The 18,548-nt window shown below is 46.7% G+C and overlaps 1 pseudogene; it reads right to left on the bottom strand.

Moving 5' to 3' along the window:
- Positions 1-5,961: 5,961 nt before the first annotated feature.
- LOC100968869 (large ribosomal subunit protein eL24-like) lies at positions 5,962-8,016 on the bottom strand (annotated as a pseudogene).
- Between the last annotated feature and the right edge of the window lie 10,532 nt (positions 8,017-18,548).

The raw sequence follows: 18,548 nt of genomic DNA, 5'->3' as shown, positions 1-18,548 counted from the left end.
CATAGCTCACTGCATCTTCTGCCTCCTGGGGTCAAGTGATTCTCCCACCTCGGTCTTCTGAGTAGCTGGGACCACAGATGTGTGCCACCATGCCCAGCTAATTTTTGAAGTTTTTTGTATTTCGCCATGTTGCCCAGGCTGGTCTCGAACTCCTGGGCTCCAGCAATCCACCTGCCTCGGCCTCCCAAACTGCTGGGATTACAAGCATGAGCCATGGCGTCCAAACTTATGGCCCCTTACTTTGAATAACGGTTGTCTATGACTATATCTTAAGGCAGATACAGACTGTGATCCTTTCATAGAAAAAGAGGTCTCCATACCCCTGAACCCAAAATAAAAGTTTTTTTTAAAAAGAAAAAGAGGTCTCCAGGAGGCTGAAGGGCAGTGTAATATGGGTAACTCAGTGGGAAGGTTAGAAGACTATGTGTCATGCTCTAGAGTGTATGAATTTGTCATTTCAGAGATGGGACAATTCTGGATAAAATGAGATCCAGGGCCTAACACCTATAACCTGATTTTGCCATTTTGAGATTTTTTGTGAGTCTTTTTTAATATGCTAAATTATGTTTCTAAACAGTTGTATCCTCCTCCAAACATTCACATTAGCGAGCGAGCTGAAGGTCAAAAATCAAAAAAAACCTTTCAGAACCAAGTGGATTGGATACTGAGTTCTAGCAGAATTCCAAGAATTGTGGACAGGTCAGTGGACAAAAATTCCCATCATATTACCTAGGCAGCCACCAGCTCCACCTGCTTTTAATCCAAGCCTTCTGTTTCCCACCCCTCCCAGGCCAAAATTACTGCCAGTGTCTATGAGTCAGCTGTGTCCCCAGGAAGTGACAAATGGGCTCAGGAGCTGGCATGGACAGCACTGGAGGAAGCAAATGGCCACTCCTCTGTCATCACAGTTCATTAAGTAGGTGTTTGTTCTTTGCCTGCAGCCTGGTCCCAGCAGGACTGGTGAGAGCTCGTGTGTGCACCAGAGTCAGAGGACACCCTGTGTGCACCAGAGTCAGAGGACACCCTGTGTGCACCAGAGTCACAGGACACCCTGTGTGCACCAGAGTCAGAGGACACCCTGTGTGCACCAGAGTCAGAGGACACCCTGTGTCCTCCCCCCCAAACCGGGGAGTGGTTGGGAACGACAATGACCAACCTTACTGGAAGATGCTATGAAAATCCACAAAACTGAAGCTGACATCTGTGGCATTTTGCTTCAGGGCATTTTGTCAACAAAGCATACTGTGCACTAGAAACAGTCTAGGTGGGTCATTTGCACCTGCAAATTACTAATACAAATAACATCTCAAGCTTGGCAGGCTTAGAGGCTGAGATTGTTGGCACTTCATCTGTCAAGTCTCAGCTCAGATGGCATCTCAGAGGCATCTGCCTAAAAGTGATTGCCCCAGTTACCTTCCATCCGGTCACACTTTTTATCTCTTTCTTACCATTTTTCATAATCTGCAATGATGTTGTGTATGTATTTGCTTATGTATTTGTGGTCCATCTCTCCCACTGGAAGGTAGGCTCTCTGAAAAAAAAAAAAAAAGATCCTGCTTTTTTGGTACCCTCTTATATCCTGAGACCTAGAACAGTTCCTGGCACGTATTTAAGTACTCAATAAATATTTATTGAATAAATGAGTGGGTGAATGAACAAATGAATATACAAATGCAGAGGCTGAATATAAATGTCCCAGGGCCCAGAAAGAATCAGTCACAGAAGGGAAAACAGGACCCAGATAAAAATGTCTTATATTCATGTGCCTCAACATACCTGGCTACAATTGCTTCCCAGTTTGCTATATCTGGCATGTTCCCACAACTTACACTGGAATATCATAGGCACATTCATTCATTTTCCAAATGGGGAGACTGAAGCCCAGCAAAATGAAATGACTTAAGTGAAACTATGTGGCTAGTTACACTCATAACTTGAACTTGGACCCTGTCTTCTATCAGAAAAATAACTTACTCATAGGATGATTGGGGTTTTTTACCTCATTTTGTTCATTTATCCACAAACAAAACATATTCTATGAGAGAAGTGTTTTTGTCTCCATCAGACAAAAAAACATGGTATAAAATCAGTGTTATATTTTGCAAGTCAATAACCACTACCTAGGGGATTCTATTCAAGGACTAATTATTAAGGAGGCAACTTTGGCCAGGCTTGGTAGGACTCACAGTAACAGAGATGAGTGAGATGAGGACATCCTGCTCCCAGGGCCACCAGGTACATGAGACCGTCAACATGAAAGTCCTGGACTCAGACCCTGGCTATTTTTAGCATGTGGGAGATATTGTTTCATATGGTTAAGGGGCAACTCTACCAGGAAGCAGGGAACTGAATGACTCCATGAGACACTCCCAGCTCCAAGGGGCCTTCTGGACAAGAACAGCACAGGCAGCAAGAAGAACAGGTGTTCTGAATAGGCCCACTTCCCCTCCTCCCACGAGACTATGCTGCCTCCTTGTGATTGAAGAAGCAAATGCTGAATACAAGTACTTCATACATCAGCTGAGAAACATTAAAATGTTCTTAATAAGCACGAAAGATTTACCTGCATCCAGTTCCCATATCCCCTTTATATGTTCTAGAAAGTGTACTCCAGCTCATTCATTCATCCTTTCCTTCTCCCTGAAAATGACATGTGTTCCGAAACCTGTTTTGAATTATAACAGAAAAGCACCACTGTCTGTTATTGAAAGGAGAAATAATTTTTTCATTTCGAACAAATAAAAGTCCTGAAGGATCATATCTTCTCCTAAGTAGGTTCATTGTCAACCAACAGCAAACAAATTACCCACAGTAAGCAGTAACTCTGTGAAAACGAGTGATTTATCAAAGAATAACCTTAGAGAATCTTTCCTAGTTCTCAAACCTCTTTGTTAACTAATATTATTCATTAACTATGTCTAGTATTGTGGTTTTGTTTTTTTTTTTTCCCTGAGATGGAGTCTTGCTCTGTCGCCCAGGCCGGAGTGCAGTGGCGCCATCTCAGCTCACCGCAACCTCTGCCTCCCGGGTTCAAGCAATTCTTCTGCCTCAGCCTCCCAAGTAGCTGGGATTATAGGTGCCCACCACCACACCCAGCCAATTTTTGTATTTTTCGTAGAGATGGGGTTTCACCATGTCAGCGAGGCTGGTCTCGAACTCCTGAACTTGTGATCCACCTGCCTCAACCTCCCAAAGTGCTGGGATTACAGGCGTGAGCCACCGCACCCGGCCCTATGTCTAGTACTGTAGCAACCACTTCCACCACCATCTCATAGAAAAGCATCTCCTTGAAAATCATAAAAAGCAAATGATGGATGGCTTCCTAAGGGACAATTTTCCACACCAATAATGTTTAATAAAAAAACTGAAAAAAAAAAGGACAAAGCAAAGCAACTTATAATGAAGAATAATTAGAATAATAAAAGAAAATTCAAAGGAAACTATTCAGGTAGTAAAGCAAGTCTCTAGAAACAGAATTCGTAGGACACCCCAGAAAATATTGCATACACGACCACCAAATTCAATACCAGCAAGAAATAGTATGGTGGATTTCTGCCTGCGGGACAATGGTTGGTAACCTAAGCAAACCTATGTTTGCAGTTATCTCCTCTGAGGACTGGTTCGACTCATTGTTTGATTTATGCCTAAGAACTCTGACCCTCACATGTGCGCTCTGGCAGAAAGGCAGTTAGTTCTTGTCCTTGGAATTACTGCCTCCAAAGATAAATCCAATATGTCAACTCAAAATCATTTACCTAAATTACCTCCTTGATTAACTGTTGATTTGCCAGCCTGTCTCTCCCACTAGATGGTGACAGGAACCCTGTCTCATTCATCTTTGTATTCCTCACTTCTAGTACAGAGAAATGAAGTTACCAAAAATTGGTGTGGAGTCAGGCTTAAAAATCAATCCTTTTTTGAGTATTTCATTGTTCCTATCTTTTCGGCATTTTAAGGAAGTTTAAAAATATTTTTAAGGCCAGGCGCAGTGGCTCACGTCTGTAATCCCAGTACTTTGAATCACTTGAGGACAGGAGTTTGAGACCAGCCTGGGCAACATAAGGAGACTCGGTATCTGCAAAAAATAAAATGAGCCAGGTGTGGTGGTGTGCCTATGGTCCCAGGCACTCAGGGGGCTGCTGAGGTGAGAGGATCTCTCGAGCTTGGGGACTTGAGGCTGCAATGAGCCATGATTGCATACCTGCACTCCAGCCTGGGCAATAGAGTGAGACTCTGTCTCAAGAAAAAAAAAAAAAATTTTTTTTTTTTTTTTTTTTTTTTTACCGAAAACACCTTAGGCTCCGTATTTCAAATTAGCTCGTAACAGATTCACAACATTTGATGAATGATGGTGTTGTTTAGTTCCCTTGAGGCTGTTACTATTCTGCTATTATTAATCAAGATCTCAAAAATCGCAAAATAATATATTGAATTCTGAATATTAATTATAAAACCTATAAATTACAAATCCTAATTTGTATCAAACATTACAGGTGACTGCAAGCAAGTTATCTCAAGCATTTACAGCTGGGATCCACCCAGAAACGATCGATCATCGTTAGAGTCTCCACGTGTCAGCTCAGCGTCTCATCCACAGCAGCGCCCCCAGCTGCCTGCTGATGGCTCCATCCCCAACTCAGTCTTCGTGGCTCAGCATCCATCGTAGTACAAACACTATGCCTTTGGAGAGGACTGCCTTAGAGTCCACAGCTAATGTCTATAGAAATCTAGCAATTCTATCAAGAAAAAGCAAAATTAAAATGCCAAAAATCAGGCAAAAAGAAAAGAAAAAAGCACAGGATACTCCCAATAGGTGCCAAAAGAGCAATGATTTAGGTACAGTGTTTTGGGGAGAACTGACCTGGAGCCTGCTGGAGTTGCTCAGAGTCTACAGGGAAAGATAAACAAGAAGACCAGCCATGTAGATGTGGAGATCAAACAAGATGAGAGGCTGTAATGGAGGGTAGAATGAGGGATTCTGGGAGAACAGAGGAGGGCCACCTGATGCTGCCCTGAAGAGGTGGAGAAGGCTTCATTCCAGAGCAAATCCTGAGCTGCGTTTGGAAAAACGAGCTGGAGGTAGTCAAAAATTGAAGGGGGAGGCCGGGCGCGGTGACTGATACCTGTAATCCCAGCACTTTGGGAGGCTGACGCGGGCAGATCACCAGGTCAGGAGTTTGCGACCAGCCTGGCCAACATGGTGAAACCCCGTCTCTACTAAAAATACAAAAATTAGCCGGGCATGGTGGTGTGCACCTATAATCCCAGCTACTCGGGAGGCTGAGGCAGAAGAATCGCTGGAACCCAGGAGGTGGAGGTTGCAGTGAGCTGAGATCGCGCCACTGCACTCCAGCCTGAGCGACAAAGCGAGACTCCATGTAGCACCTAGGGTCCGGGACCCTGCAGAGGAGAAGTAGAACAGGTGGCCAAAGGCCAGATCACTGACAGCTTTGTAAACCATGACATGGAGCTCAGATTACAATCTGAAGGTGAATTGATTCAAGGACTCAATTCTAGGAAACAATTTAACTTACATCTTAAAAATGAAATCCGAATACCAACTTGTTAATTCACGGTAGGAAAAAAGTCACTAAAGAACAAATCGAGGCTGGAGTTCTCTGAAAGCAAATGCTCTGTCTTCAGGTTGGCTACAGAGAATGCCAGGATCTGATGAGGAAGGGGCTGGTAAAGCCCAGGCAGCTGACTAAAGCAGCGTCATTCATGACGCTATGGGGATCCACCTACCTCCTGCCCTGGGAGGGGTACCATTCGCAGCACTGAGTGATGGCTCTAGCAGCAGAGGGGAATGGAGAGGGGATGCACGGGCCTGACAGCAGGAGGACCTGTGAGATGGCCAGTGCTCCACTGTGTCATGACGAGGGCCTGAACTAGAAAGTGGAAGTAGAACGGAGAAGGCAGATTTAGGAGATTTTTATTTTCTTCTTATTATTATTATTAGAGTTATAATCCAATCTTTATTTAAAAATCTAATCTGCCAGTTTAGCGTTTTCCACCAACTTGGGGAGCTGAAACTTCCACAGGCTTCACAATCTTTTGCTCAGGTGCTGCCTTTGTAGGTGCCGTAGCAGCAGCCCTTGCAGTCTTTTTAGATGCTTGCTTAGCCATTTTTTGCTTCCTTAGCAGCCCTGATCACTTGTTCTCTTTGAGCCTTTCTAATTTTGGGTTTCTGATTCCTCTTGGCCATTATAGCAGCAAGAGACACACCGTAATGGTCTTCTGGAATTTGACTGCTCGGTGGGTTCTTTTCTTTTGAATTTATTCCGACTGTCCCTTTTTGTGCTTCCTTTGGTAGAGGACAGTCCAGTTTACCTGCCGAGGATTCCTCTTGGAAAGGAACGCCAACTTGCATTTTGAATTAAGAAACTGGAAAACCCTCCCGTCGGTCCTGGCGTGGCGCCTCCCGTGTCCGGGGTAGATCTTGTACCCGCTGAAACTGCACAGGTCAACCTTCATGGCAGCGGCTCCACGGGAAGAGAAATGATGGCAAAGAGAACTATTATTATTATTTTTTGAGATGGTGTTTAGTTTTGCTCTTGTCGCCCAGGCTGGAGTACTGAGGTGTGATCTCGGCTCACTGCAACCTCCACCGCCAGGTTCAAGAGATCCTCCCTACCTCAGCCTCTGGAGTAGCTGGGATTACAGGCACCCACCACCAGGCCAAGCTAACTTTTGATTTTGTTGTTGGTTTTGTTTGTTTGTTTATGAGATGGAGTCTTGCTCTGTTGCCAGGCTGGAGTGCAGTGGCGCGATCTCGGCTCACTGCAACCTCCGCCTCCCAGGTTCAAGCGATTCTTCTGCCTCAGCCTCCAGAGTAGCTGAGACTACAGGTGTGCACCACCACACCCAGCTAATTTTTGCATTTTTTTTTTAGTAGGGATGGAGTTTCACCATGTTGGCCAGGATGGTCTCGATCTCTTGACCTCATGCTCCACCCGCCTCAGCCTCCCAAAGTGCTAGGATTACAGGCGTGAGCCACCGCGCCCAGCCTAATTTTTGTATTTTTAGTAGAGATGGGGTTTCACCATGTTGGCCAGGCTGGTCTCGAACTCCTAACCTCAGGTGATGCACCCACCTCAGCCTCCCAAAGTGCTGGGATTGCAGGCATGGGCCACTGCGCTCAGCCTAATTTTTGCATTTTTAGTAGAGATGGGGTTTCACCATGTTGGCCAGGCTGGTCTCGAACTCCTAACCTCAGGTGATCCACCCGCCTCAGCCTCCCAAAGTGCTGGGATTACAGGCGTGAGCCACCGCGCCCAGCCTAATTTTTGTATTTTTAGTAGAGATGGGGTTTCACCATGTTGGCCAGGCTGGTCTCGAACTCCTAACCTCAGGTGATCCACCCGCCTCAGCCTCCCAAAGTGCTGGGATTACAGGCGTGAGCCACCGCGCCCAGCCTAATTTTTGTATTTTTAGTAGAGATGGGGTTTCACCATGTTGGCCAGGCTGGTCTCGAACTCCTAACCTCAGGTGATCCACCCGCCTCAGCCTCCCAAAGTGCTGGGATTACAGGCGTGAGCCACCGCGCCCAGCCTAATTTTTGTATTTTTAGTAGAGATGGGGTTTCACCATGTTGGCCAGGCTGGTCTCGAACTCCTAACCTCAGGTGATCCACCCACCTCAGGCTCCCAAAGTGCTGGGATTGCAGGTGTGGGCCACCGCACCCAGCCTAATTTTTGTATTTTTAGTAGAGATGGGGTTTCACCATGTTGGCCAGGCTGGTCTCGAACTCCTAACCTCAGGTGATCCACCCGCCTCAGCCTCCCAAAGTGCTGGGATTGCAGGCGTGAGCCACCGCGCCCAGCCTAATTTTTGTATTTTTAGTAGAGATGGGGTTTCACCATGTTGGCCAGGCTGGTCTTGAACTCCTAACCTCAGGTGATCCACCCGCCTCAGCCTCCCAAAGTGCTGGGATTACAGGCGTGAGCCACCGCGCCCAGCCTAATTTTTGTATTTTTAGTAGAGATGGGGTTTCACCATGTTGGCCAGGCTGGTCTCGAACTCCTAACCTCAGGTGATCCACCCGCCTCAGCCTCCCAAAGTGCTGGGATTACAAGCGTGAGCCACCGCGCTCGGCCTGATTTAGGAGATTTTTAGGAGGCAGAATCAGGTGATCTGAGGGATCAACTGCGTGTGGGAAGTGAGGGGGGAAGTAGGGGTTTGAGATGACTGATTACTGTCAGCCAGAAAAGGGGAGTAAAGGAGTGCAGGCACGTTCGTGTGGGGAGACGATGAGATTCATGACTTGGCTCCTGCTAACGTGTAGGATTATCTTTTGCCACTACCGAGCATAGATCCTTTATGCCTGTCAGACTGAACACCTTGCAGTTTCCAAAGGTGTCACCCTCTCGGGCCCCAGTCTGTTTATGTACATCATTCCAGACAACACACCACCATTCTCCCTGCCCTGCTGACTCCTGTTTACCAGCTCGCCGCGCCTGTCTGGCCAGCCTTCTCTGGTCCTTCCCCTGCTCTCCTGACTATCCCACTGTTATGGGTTGAACTGTGTCCCCCAAAAAGATATGTTGAGGTCCTAACTCCCAGTACCTCGGAATGTGACCTTATTTGGAAATAGGGTCTTTGCATATTGAATTAAGATGAGCTCATTAGGGTAGGCCCTAATACAATACGACTAATATCCTCGTAAGAAAAGGAAAATACCACGTGAAGACAGAAACACATGGGAGAATACAGGCCGACAGCAGAGACCGGAGTGATGCAGCAGAGAGCGGGGAGCGCTGAGGATCGCTGACCAGGACTGGAAGCTAGGAGAAGGCAGGAAAAGATCCTGCCTGGAGTCTCAGAGGGAGGATGGCCCTGCTGACACCTTGATTTCAGATGTCTAGCCTCCAGAACTGTAGGAGAATATACATTTCTGTTGTTTTAAGCCATGGGAAACCAGTACATCATCATTTCCACGTGTCCATGTTTCTATGTTTGTAAACACTGTGTCCACTTAGGCATTTACCACCTAGTCTGCTCATTCTTTGTTTTATATTTCTTTATTAAACTATGAGCTTACATCTGGGTGCGGTGGCTTACGCCTGTAATCCCAGCACTTTGGGAGGCCAAGACGGGCAGATCACCTGAGGTCAGGGGTTCGAGACCAGCCTGGCCAACATGGTGAAACCCCGTCTCTACTAAAAATACAAAAATGAGCTGGGCATGGTGGCATGCGCCTGTGATCCCAGCTACTCAGGAGGCTGAGACAGGAGAATCACTGGAACCTGGGAGGCAGAGTTTGTGGTGAGCCGAGATTGCACCATCGCACTCCAGCGTGGGCGACAGAGCAAGACTCCATCTCAAAAAAAAAAAAAAAAAAGGTTAGCTTACCTTTAAGGACAAGAATCATGTTTTATACATCTCTGGACATACAGCAAGTTGTTTGGCACAGTGAATGCTTAAGAAATATTTCTTAAATGAGAAAAAATACGGACCAAAGTTCTTGATGCCATTTAGAGATCAGCAAGAGCTTACTAGATGGCAGCCACTGGAAGGCACACACAGGGGGATGTCATTGACATGAGCCTCAAGAAATTTTTACCCTGGGCCATGGGTCAGAATGGAGGGAATGATGATAACAGCAGCAGCCGTCTTGGGAGTCAAGCAGAATCCTAACTCCTGCCCAGCGCTGGGCTCCATGGCACAGAACTGCCGGCCACTATTTGTGAGTTGCCTGGGACAGAAAACCCAGCCTTCTGTTAAGGTGAGGAGTGCAGGCAACATTCTGGGAAGGTATCTGGGGTCTCAGACAGGCTGATGTGACAGGCGGATGTGTACCAACACACAGCAGTTCTACTCTGTGCACGGCCACTCTTTTAAGCCTCCAGAATGTTCCCCATCTCGTGACCACCCCTGGGGCTCCCCAGTGAGCCCGAAAACTAAAGGGGTAACACCTGGTAGCAGAGGCGTCTCTGAATTACATGGAGCCATGCCTGCATGATAGCCATTTTCCTTCCTGCTTGGTTGGGGCCTGCCCACACCATTTTGGTTCTCAAATATCCTGAGTATCACCCTGCACATAAGCAGTTTGTGAGGAATGGAGGCTGGCATGCCCAGCAGGCAGGGCTGCTGAGGAGAAGCTACACGAGAGGCTGGAAGATGACAGTGGGGAAAGAGGCTGCATGTTCAGGGGCCCGAGGGTGACAGGGATGGGAGGCCTGGTGAGCAGACTGGCCTTGGGTGTGAAAGGACTTGTCCGCCATGCCCTTCGACTCCCTGAGAACTGGCTGGGCTTGCTTGCTTGGCTCCTAAAGCAGCTGTCCCAGGAGCGAAGGGCTTGGCCTAGTCCCAGAGCTGAAAAGATTGAAAGAAGAGTTCAGTACTTGTGAGGGGGGGAAAAGACACTGTGCTTGGTTCTGCTTAGAGCTATTACAGCATTGACTTAATTGTATTTTATTTCTAATCCTTCAAGAAGCATACTGTCACATTTAATAAGCCTGCAGACTTGATTCACCAGAAGATTTTGTTCCTGCCCACTCTGTATAAATTTTCTTAATTTCTTTTCTTTTTTTTTTTTTTTAGACTGAGTCTCACTCTATTGCCAAGGCTGGAGGGCAGTGGCATGATCTCAGCTCACTGCAACCTCTGCCTCCTGGGTTCAAGCAATTCTCCAGCCTCAGCCTCCCAAGTAGCTGAGACTACAGGGGCGCGCCACTACGCCTGGCTAATTTTTCTATTTTTAGTAGAGACAGGGTTTCACCATGTTGCCAGGCTGGTCTCAAACTCCTGACTTCAGGTGATCCACCCACCTTGGCCTCCCAAAGTGTTGGGATTACAGGTGTGAGCAACCACATCCGGCAATTTTCTTAATTTCTCTGTCTCTCTATGGAGGGAGAGGAAACATGAAACAAAAGCAGTTAATGCTTTTATGCGTTCTCTTTGACCCTGCAGTCTTAGTTAATTTTTTCCAACTTGGCGGCATCTAGCAAGATCAAAGTGAGTTTCAGCTGTGGTCAGCCACAGAGCTCCACAGTCTTGCACTGCAGCCGTTCCTAGCACAGAGCCAAATGGGCTCTGTCTGGACTCTCTTCTGAAATGTAGCAAACGCAATTGCCTTTGACAAGCACAGCTGAGCAGCATATTTAAGAATGTCAGAATATTAGGGGTGGGAAAGACCTTCATAAAATTAAAATTTGTGTTGACTAGGGTCCAGTCTTGGACAGAGTTAAGCTTCCAAGTAGGTAAACCATGAATGACAGGCAGTTAGAAAGAACATTCTAGTTGGTACCTACAAGGTAACAGTATAGGTGCCACCCTAAAAAAAATGAAAATTTTAAAATCTAGAGATAAAGCTAGTTTTACTTTGGTTTTATTTTTAATTCAATTCTGTTCAGGATGCTGATTAGAAAACCTCCATATATGAGAAACAGTGAGAGGCAAACTCTTTTGTACCGTAGAATGTTCTCGACATCAAAAAAGAGCACTGGAAGCCTTCAACATTTCCTGTTTATGTTGCACAGATCAGAGGTTCACACAGAAACCACCTGCCCACGTGGCCCCTGCTGCTGGTTTCCCAAGCCCCAGCTTTCCTCTGCAGTCCCCTCTTGCACTGCTTTCTTCTGATGAAGTCTGGCGAAGTCCTTGGGGGAGAAACCAACGAGACAGCAGTTTATCCTGTGAGAGCCTTGTGGTTCCTACTAAGGGATTCCCCCCACCTGCCTCAGCCACGGGAGCGCAAAGAGGGTCTTGAGTCCTGTCTAGAGAACCACGTGATAAAAACACCTGATAACACAGGTGCACTTGATGAACACAGGAAGCTATGCCTTTGTGAAAACAGCAACAGCGTTCTCCTGGAGCCCAGAGCCAGAGTGGGGAGAGACACACGAAATGAGGGGTGGACTTGTGTGTGTAGGTGCGTATCTAATAACAAACTTTGTTTTGTTTTGTTTTGTCTTGTTTGAGACGGAGTTTCACTCTTGTCACCCAGGCTGGAGTGCAATGGCGTGATCTCAGCTTGCTGCAACCTCCACCTCCCAGGTTCAAGGGATTCTCCTGCCTCAGCTTCCCGAGTAGCTGGGATTACAGATGCCTGCCACCATGCCTGGCTAATTTTTGTATCTTTAGTAGAGACAGGGTTTCACCATGTTGGCCAGACTGGTCTCGAACCCTTGACCTCAGGTGATCCACCTGCCTTGGCCTCCCAAAGTGCTAGGATTACAGGCATGAGCCACTGCACCCGGCCTAACAATGAACTTTTTAAAGAAAGGGTTCTGAACCTAAAATGAAAAGAGGAGGCCGGGTGTGGTGGCTCACACCTGTAATCCCAGCAATTTGGGAGGCCGAGGCGGGTGGATCACCTGAGGTGAGGAGTTCGAGACCAGCCTGGCCAACACGGTGAAACTCCATCTCTACTAAAAATACAAAAAATAGCTGGGCATGGTGGCATGTACCTATAATCCCAGCTATTTGGGAGGCTGAGGCAAGAGAATCTCTTGAACCCAGAAGGCAGAGTTTGTGGTGAGCCGAGATCACGTCACTGTACTCCAGCCTGGGTGACAGAGTGAGACTCCATCTCAAAAAATAATTAAATTAAATTAAATTAAAATGAAAAGAGGAAATACAGTACCTGCTGTAGTTTATTTCTGCAATAAACTAAGCAATAGACAATACCTAGAAAAGGACCTGGCACATAACAGACCTCAATTAAGATTTCTGACTGGTGACAGGACAATTTCCTCTTTTTAATGCATTCTCTATTGACTCAGCAGTCTTTCTTATTTCTATTATTTCCTTTCCAGCATTATAGCTGCTAATGCCTTCCTCAGCCATGCAGAACAAGATATATAGTCAGATTGCTTTCCAAGAAATTGATGTTGTTATGGGCACCATTATTGGGGAGGTCGAATTTAGGAACAGTTAACTCATTTATTCCCTGATTCAACTGTGAAAGGAAAATAAATCTTGGGACCCTAAACTCACTAAGCCAAAGGGGAAAAGTCCAGCTGGGAACTGGGTCTTGCAAACCTGCCTCCCATTTTGTTCCTAAATAGATAGCTACAAGATAATAAAGCTACAGACCTCCCTCACAATTTGCCCACAGGGTAATTCCTGTGGGCTCCCAGATCTTTACTCTAAAACAGTTCTGTTGAATCTCACCCTGGCAATGTATACTGATAGCTTATCTTCGCAGGTATGGGGCAAAGGACAGAAATCAAAGACATCCCTCTGCTTACCTGAGACAAAGGCATATCTGATTGCTTCCTCTGCCCTATGTTTATGTTATGTAAAAAATGCAGATTCATTGCATGTGTAAGTGACTGTACCTCCACCACCCTCTCACATGTAAATGGCTGATCAAAGACTCAAAAGAATGCAACTGCTTGCCTCTTATCCACCCACACCCTTTGTAAAAAAAACTTTCTTTCTCTTTCTCCCATATCCATTCTTTTCCCTTTAAATATTGAGGTCCCCAGACCCTCTTTGGAAAAAGCATGGAGCACAGTTCTTCCTGTGGATCTGTGTTCTTTCCTGAGTGCGTCCTTAACCTTGGCAAATAAACCCAAATCATCGAGACTCGCCTTGGTCATTTTCTCTGATTTACATAACCAACATGTATCGAGGGCCTCTTACGGCAGACACTGTATTCATTAAGTTATGCTGTCAGGGGAGAAAGAGGAGGAAGACATGCACCTGCTCCCAAAGAGGCCACAGCAGAGGGACGGACACTTAGACAATGATGATACGATGAGATAGGGGAATGCAAACAGCTCCTTAGGATCTCAGTGAAGGTGAACACTAACTCGGCCTGCGTGGAGTCGGAGAAGGAGATGACCTTTGAACTGGGGTAATTTAAAAGCAAGAATAGGGGATGGTATTTCACATAGATTAGTAAAGGCATGAAAAAGGGACAGAATATACGTTGCTCTGACACCCTGAGAAGGGCAGTGTGACTAGTGTGAAGAACATAGCAGAAAGCAAGTGGATGTAAAAAGAAAAGGAGACTAGAAAAACAGACAGTGCTGGATTGTGAAGGCCCAAGGGATTTGGACTTCATCCTAGACAATGAGCAACCACGGCAGACTGAGTTCCTTGAGCAAAAAAAAAAAAGAGGGGCAAGTTCTTTTTTTTTTTTTTTTTTTTTGAGATGGAGTCTTGCTCTGTCACCAGGCTGGAGTGCAGCGGCGCAATCTCACTGCAACCACTGCCTCCCGGGTTCAAGCGATTCTCCTGCCTCAGCCTCCCAAATAGCTGGGACTACAGGCGCGCGCCACCATGCCCAGCTAATTTTTGTATTTTTAGTAGAGACGGGGTTTCACCATGTTGGCCAGGATGGTCTCCATCTCTTGACCTCGTGATCTGCCCACCGCGGCCTCCCAAAGTGCTGGGATCACAGGCGGGAGCCACCGCGCCTGGCCAAGAAGGACAAGTTCTAATTGTTTCCCCAAGCGTAACACTGTGTGTGGCAAAGTGGAGTTGAATTTATAAACTAAGGATCATTGCATATCCCAATTTAAAAAAAAATATGAGAGCAGTATGAAGATGAATGAGCAGTGAAGAAAGCGGAGTCCTCAGACCAATCTGGAGACAACAGTCAAATAAAATAATAAAATTACGCATTTGAGACGTTTCAAACAAGAATGAGTGCTAACGAGCATAAATACAATAGTAAAGTAAAAAAGTCTTCCAATGGTGACTTTTGACTATGTAGGCTTCAAAATATATTTAGGGTTTTCCATGAAGCATTTATAGCAACATCACATATGTTCTGAATCAAAGCCTATACTCCTTATCCCATTATGAGTTCATAGAATAACAAAATGCAAGATAATTTGGCAAAATTGACACAATGAAATTATAATACACAACATTGCTCCCTTGCTTCTTGCAATAATAAACCAAACCAATTAACACTTACAGAAAATTTACAGTCACAAAAGACTGAGTGATTTCTGGCAGGCACAAGGTAAATTCATAGCTTAGCCAAAAAACTAACTCATATTTCCTACTTACCATTCCAAGGTTTGTTACACTGCGTGTCCTGCCTTCTTCTTTCGTTTTTGCCTCACAGGTTCTGAAACAAGTAATTGCCTAGAGTCTCTGAATTTAACCAGTTTTTAAAAGGATCAGGAAACATCTAGGGACTAATGAAATCTCTGTGTACCCTAGGGGGGCCTATGCTCTGTGACTCTTCTCAGAAAAGTATTTTGGCCACTTGGTAAGGTTAAGGAATCCTTTCAGTAGATGTCTTTGAAGAGAAGAGAAACAGTGGAGCATTCCATGGTTGCAAATCAAAGCCATTTTTTTTAAGCAGAAAAATGATTAATCTTTGCCCTTGGCTTTTTCTCTCTCTGAAACTTTCTGTTTTGTTTAAATGATCTTGCCCCTGCTACCATGAATTTCTACAATGTATTTAATACGACAAAATCTGTGATCTTCTCTTTCCGGGGAGGGATTACCTGAAAAGGAAAAGAACAATGTGCTATTCTTGGCAAGAAAAGAGTTGCTGCTGACTCAGTGGTCATGAAGTCACAACTTTTGGGAATTTTTCCAGATGTTAGGCGGGGGCACTACCCACTTCTCTACTCTGTGGACCTAGCTGATGACTCAGGCAGGCTGGGTGAGCCAACCATGGAAGCCACTGTTGCTTTGGAACTCCGTCCTTGGTGGGAAACCCAATGGTGGTGTCCATAGTCGTCTGTTCCAGTGAATGGAGAGCCAAATGACTCAGCCACTTGATGGGGTACAATAAAAGTGTCCCCTCTCCTCCTCCAAATATGTTGTGTTGGGTCAGGCAACCATGATAATGAAGTCTTCAAAAAGAGAGCAGAGATAAATGCCAGATTATCCTTAAATCATGTATATATCTTTAAATATATTATTTGCCTTGAGCTCAATAGCTACTTCCAGAAACTGAAACCAGAATGAAAGATTCTATCTACAATTCACCTCCTGGCAGCCAAACCCTCAACACACAGGAAATGTAACAGCAATACAGCTAAATTCAGTGCTCGGGCTGTTTGGTCCAGATAACTTCCTACAGGAGCAAACCTCAGCAGAGGCACAGAAGGAGAGCTCTGTTTAGAGGCATTTGAAAATCTTATTTGGGCCACACTGAGGAATAAAGTAGTTCAACTATTCTGAAAGATAAGGAAAAGCAGGCCATGTGTGGTGGCTCATGCCTATAATCCCAGCACTTTGGGAGGCTGAGGCGGGCAGATCACCTGAGGTCAGAAGTTTGAGACCAGCCTGGCCAACATGATGAAACCCCATCTCTACTAAAAATACAAAAATTAGCTGGGTGTGGTGGCAGGCACCTGTCGTCCTAGCTACTCGGGAGGCTGAGGCAGGAGAATCACTTGAACCCAGGAGGCAGAGGTTGCAGTGAGTGGAGATTGTGCCATTGCATTCCAGCCTGGGCGACAGAGCAAGACTTTGTCTCAAAAAAAAAAAAAAAAAAAAAAAAAATACTGGCCCTCACAATTTTACAAACTATTTTTTTTTAAGTGCTACCAAAGTCATCTTCATCTGCATTCATTTGTTGTGGGTTTGGGAGTGGAAGAACCAGTACAGGAGACAAAAGTTTAACTCTTGATGAGGGAAATATGTTTCCAAGGTTCTTCAGAGAACTCTTCATCACCTCCTGTTCCAATGTTTGTTAGTTAATTAACTAATAAAACACTTTATGTCATACGATCGTAGTCCCTTTCATTAGAGGGTCTGAAAGCAAGCTGTTGCTTAATCAAGGGCCCAGTCACAGTTGAGTTCAGGGATGCTGAACTCAGTGATGCTTCCCAGCCCAAGCAGGAACAAAGCAAATCTGCCCAATAATTTGGAACATACAGGGAAGTTTGTGTATTCCCTTGAAAACAGGATTGCCATCACTGACCTAGACTCCTGCTGACAGGGCAGGAGACGCAACACAGGTGTTGAACACTGGGGTGGAAAGAACTCAGGAAGGGAAGGGAGGTGGCCATCCTGCTTCCCCTCGCTGAGAACCCTCTCTCTCTGCTCCATGGGCTGGACAGGGCTGTCAGGGTGTAATGTTAGATCCACCCAGCAGTCCTGGCCTGGGAGGGAGAGACGGCTCCAGTGGATATTTGACTGGGAACAAAGGTGGGGACAGTGCCAACAGTGACTGTGCAGGCCCCTGGCTGAGGCAAATCCCTGGGGAACACATTCCACTCTGTGACCAGCAACCCTGTTTCCCTTCTCCCCTTCCAGCTCACTTCCCCTCCATTATCTCCATCCACATCCATTCCCATACTGAGGCCCTGTTCTGTGCCAGGAACTCATCTAGGAGCTAGGGGCTCGGGGCCAGACGATAAAAACAATCGTTTTCAGAACCCTACAGTCATCCCTGAGGGGCAGAGTCCTAAGGACACAGAACAGGGGCATCCTCAAAAGGCACAGAGCCTGTGTTAAAGAAGATGAGACTGTGGTCCAGAGATGAGCCATGGGAGTGAGACTGCTGCTATAGGGGCTAGATAGGGGAAAACGCTTCCTCTCACCCCCAACAGCAGTGGACAGACATTGCTGGGAGCGAGGTGTCAGCTCAATCTAAGAACTCCCTGAGTCAGAGGTGTCCAAAAACAAAATGAGTTACACGGGGGTGTGGCGAGCTTCTAGCCCCTGGGGTTGTTGGAGAAACAGGCTGAATAGCCACCTTATGGGCCTGCTTGACAAGGTCCCTTCCAGGCCCAGTGGTCTGTGAATCCGCAGGGGCTGGTCCACCGGAGGGGCCAGTTCTGGGTGGCTCAGTCTGCTGTGCTCTAACCTGTGGTGAGGACGATAAAAAGGCCTGATCAAGAAAGAGTCATGGAAAAGAGCCTGGTGATGAGCGAGCTGCGGACTGGACTTGGGAGAGGGAGGGAAGGGAGTGTACAGGGGCCATAACCAATACCACACACGAGGTGGCTTTAAGCAATGGAAATGGGCTCTCCGTTCTGCAGGCTTGAAGTCCACATCAACCTGCGGCAGAGTTGGTTCCCTCTGTGGGGGGAACCTGTCGCGGCCTCTGCGGGCCCAGGAGGTCCTTGGCTGGGAGATGTGTCCCTGCCGCCCTCCCATCTCCCGCGCTCTCTGCCTAGACGGGTTGTGCGACGGCGGGGGTCGCTGCCCGTCTGTCCGTCGGCTTCTCCAGCGGTAAAAGGAGGTGAGGCGATTCCAATGCAGACATTCTATGATTTCATAATAGGCCTCTAAGGACCACGCCAATGCTGGCAGTCCATGCTTTTATAATAGGCAGTTCGGCTGTTTACACGGGCGAAATGGAAAGAGGAGATATCCGTTTTCTTCAAGGCAGCTAACCTCTCTGCGGAGTGACGTCACCTCGAGTCTCAGTCTGCTGATCTAAAAAATAAAAATAACACTACGGCCTCACAAGGTGGTGGGACGAGGGTGCTCGAGAGACGCGCGGGTCCGGGAAGCAGCAAGCCCGGGCGCTCTCCCGCAGGTTCTCAGAGACAGCTCCCGCCTCCCAGCGCCGCGCGGGGGCGGGGCGAGCAGCCCGGGCGGGACGGAGGGGGCGGGGCGAGGAGGTCGGCTTTGTTCTCGCCCCGCCCTCTCCCCGCCTCCTCCCTAGATATCGC

The sequence above is a fragment of the Pan paniscus genome, chromosome 2 (assembly GCF_029289425.2).
Source record: "Pan paniscus chromosome 2, NHGRI_mPanPan1-v2.0_pri, whole genome shotgun sequence".
NCBI lineage: Eukaryota > Metazoa > Chordata > Mammalia > Primates > Hominidae > Pan > Pan paniscus.
Note: the sequence above shows the minus strand (reverse complement) of the source record. Positions and strands in the feature narration are given on the sequence as shown.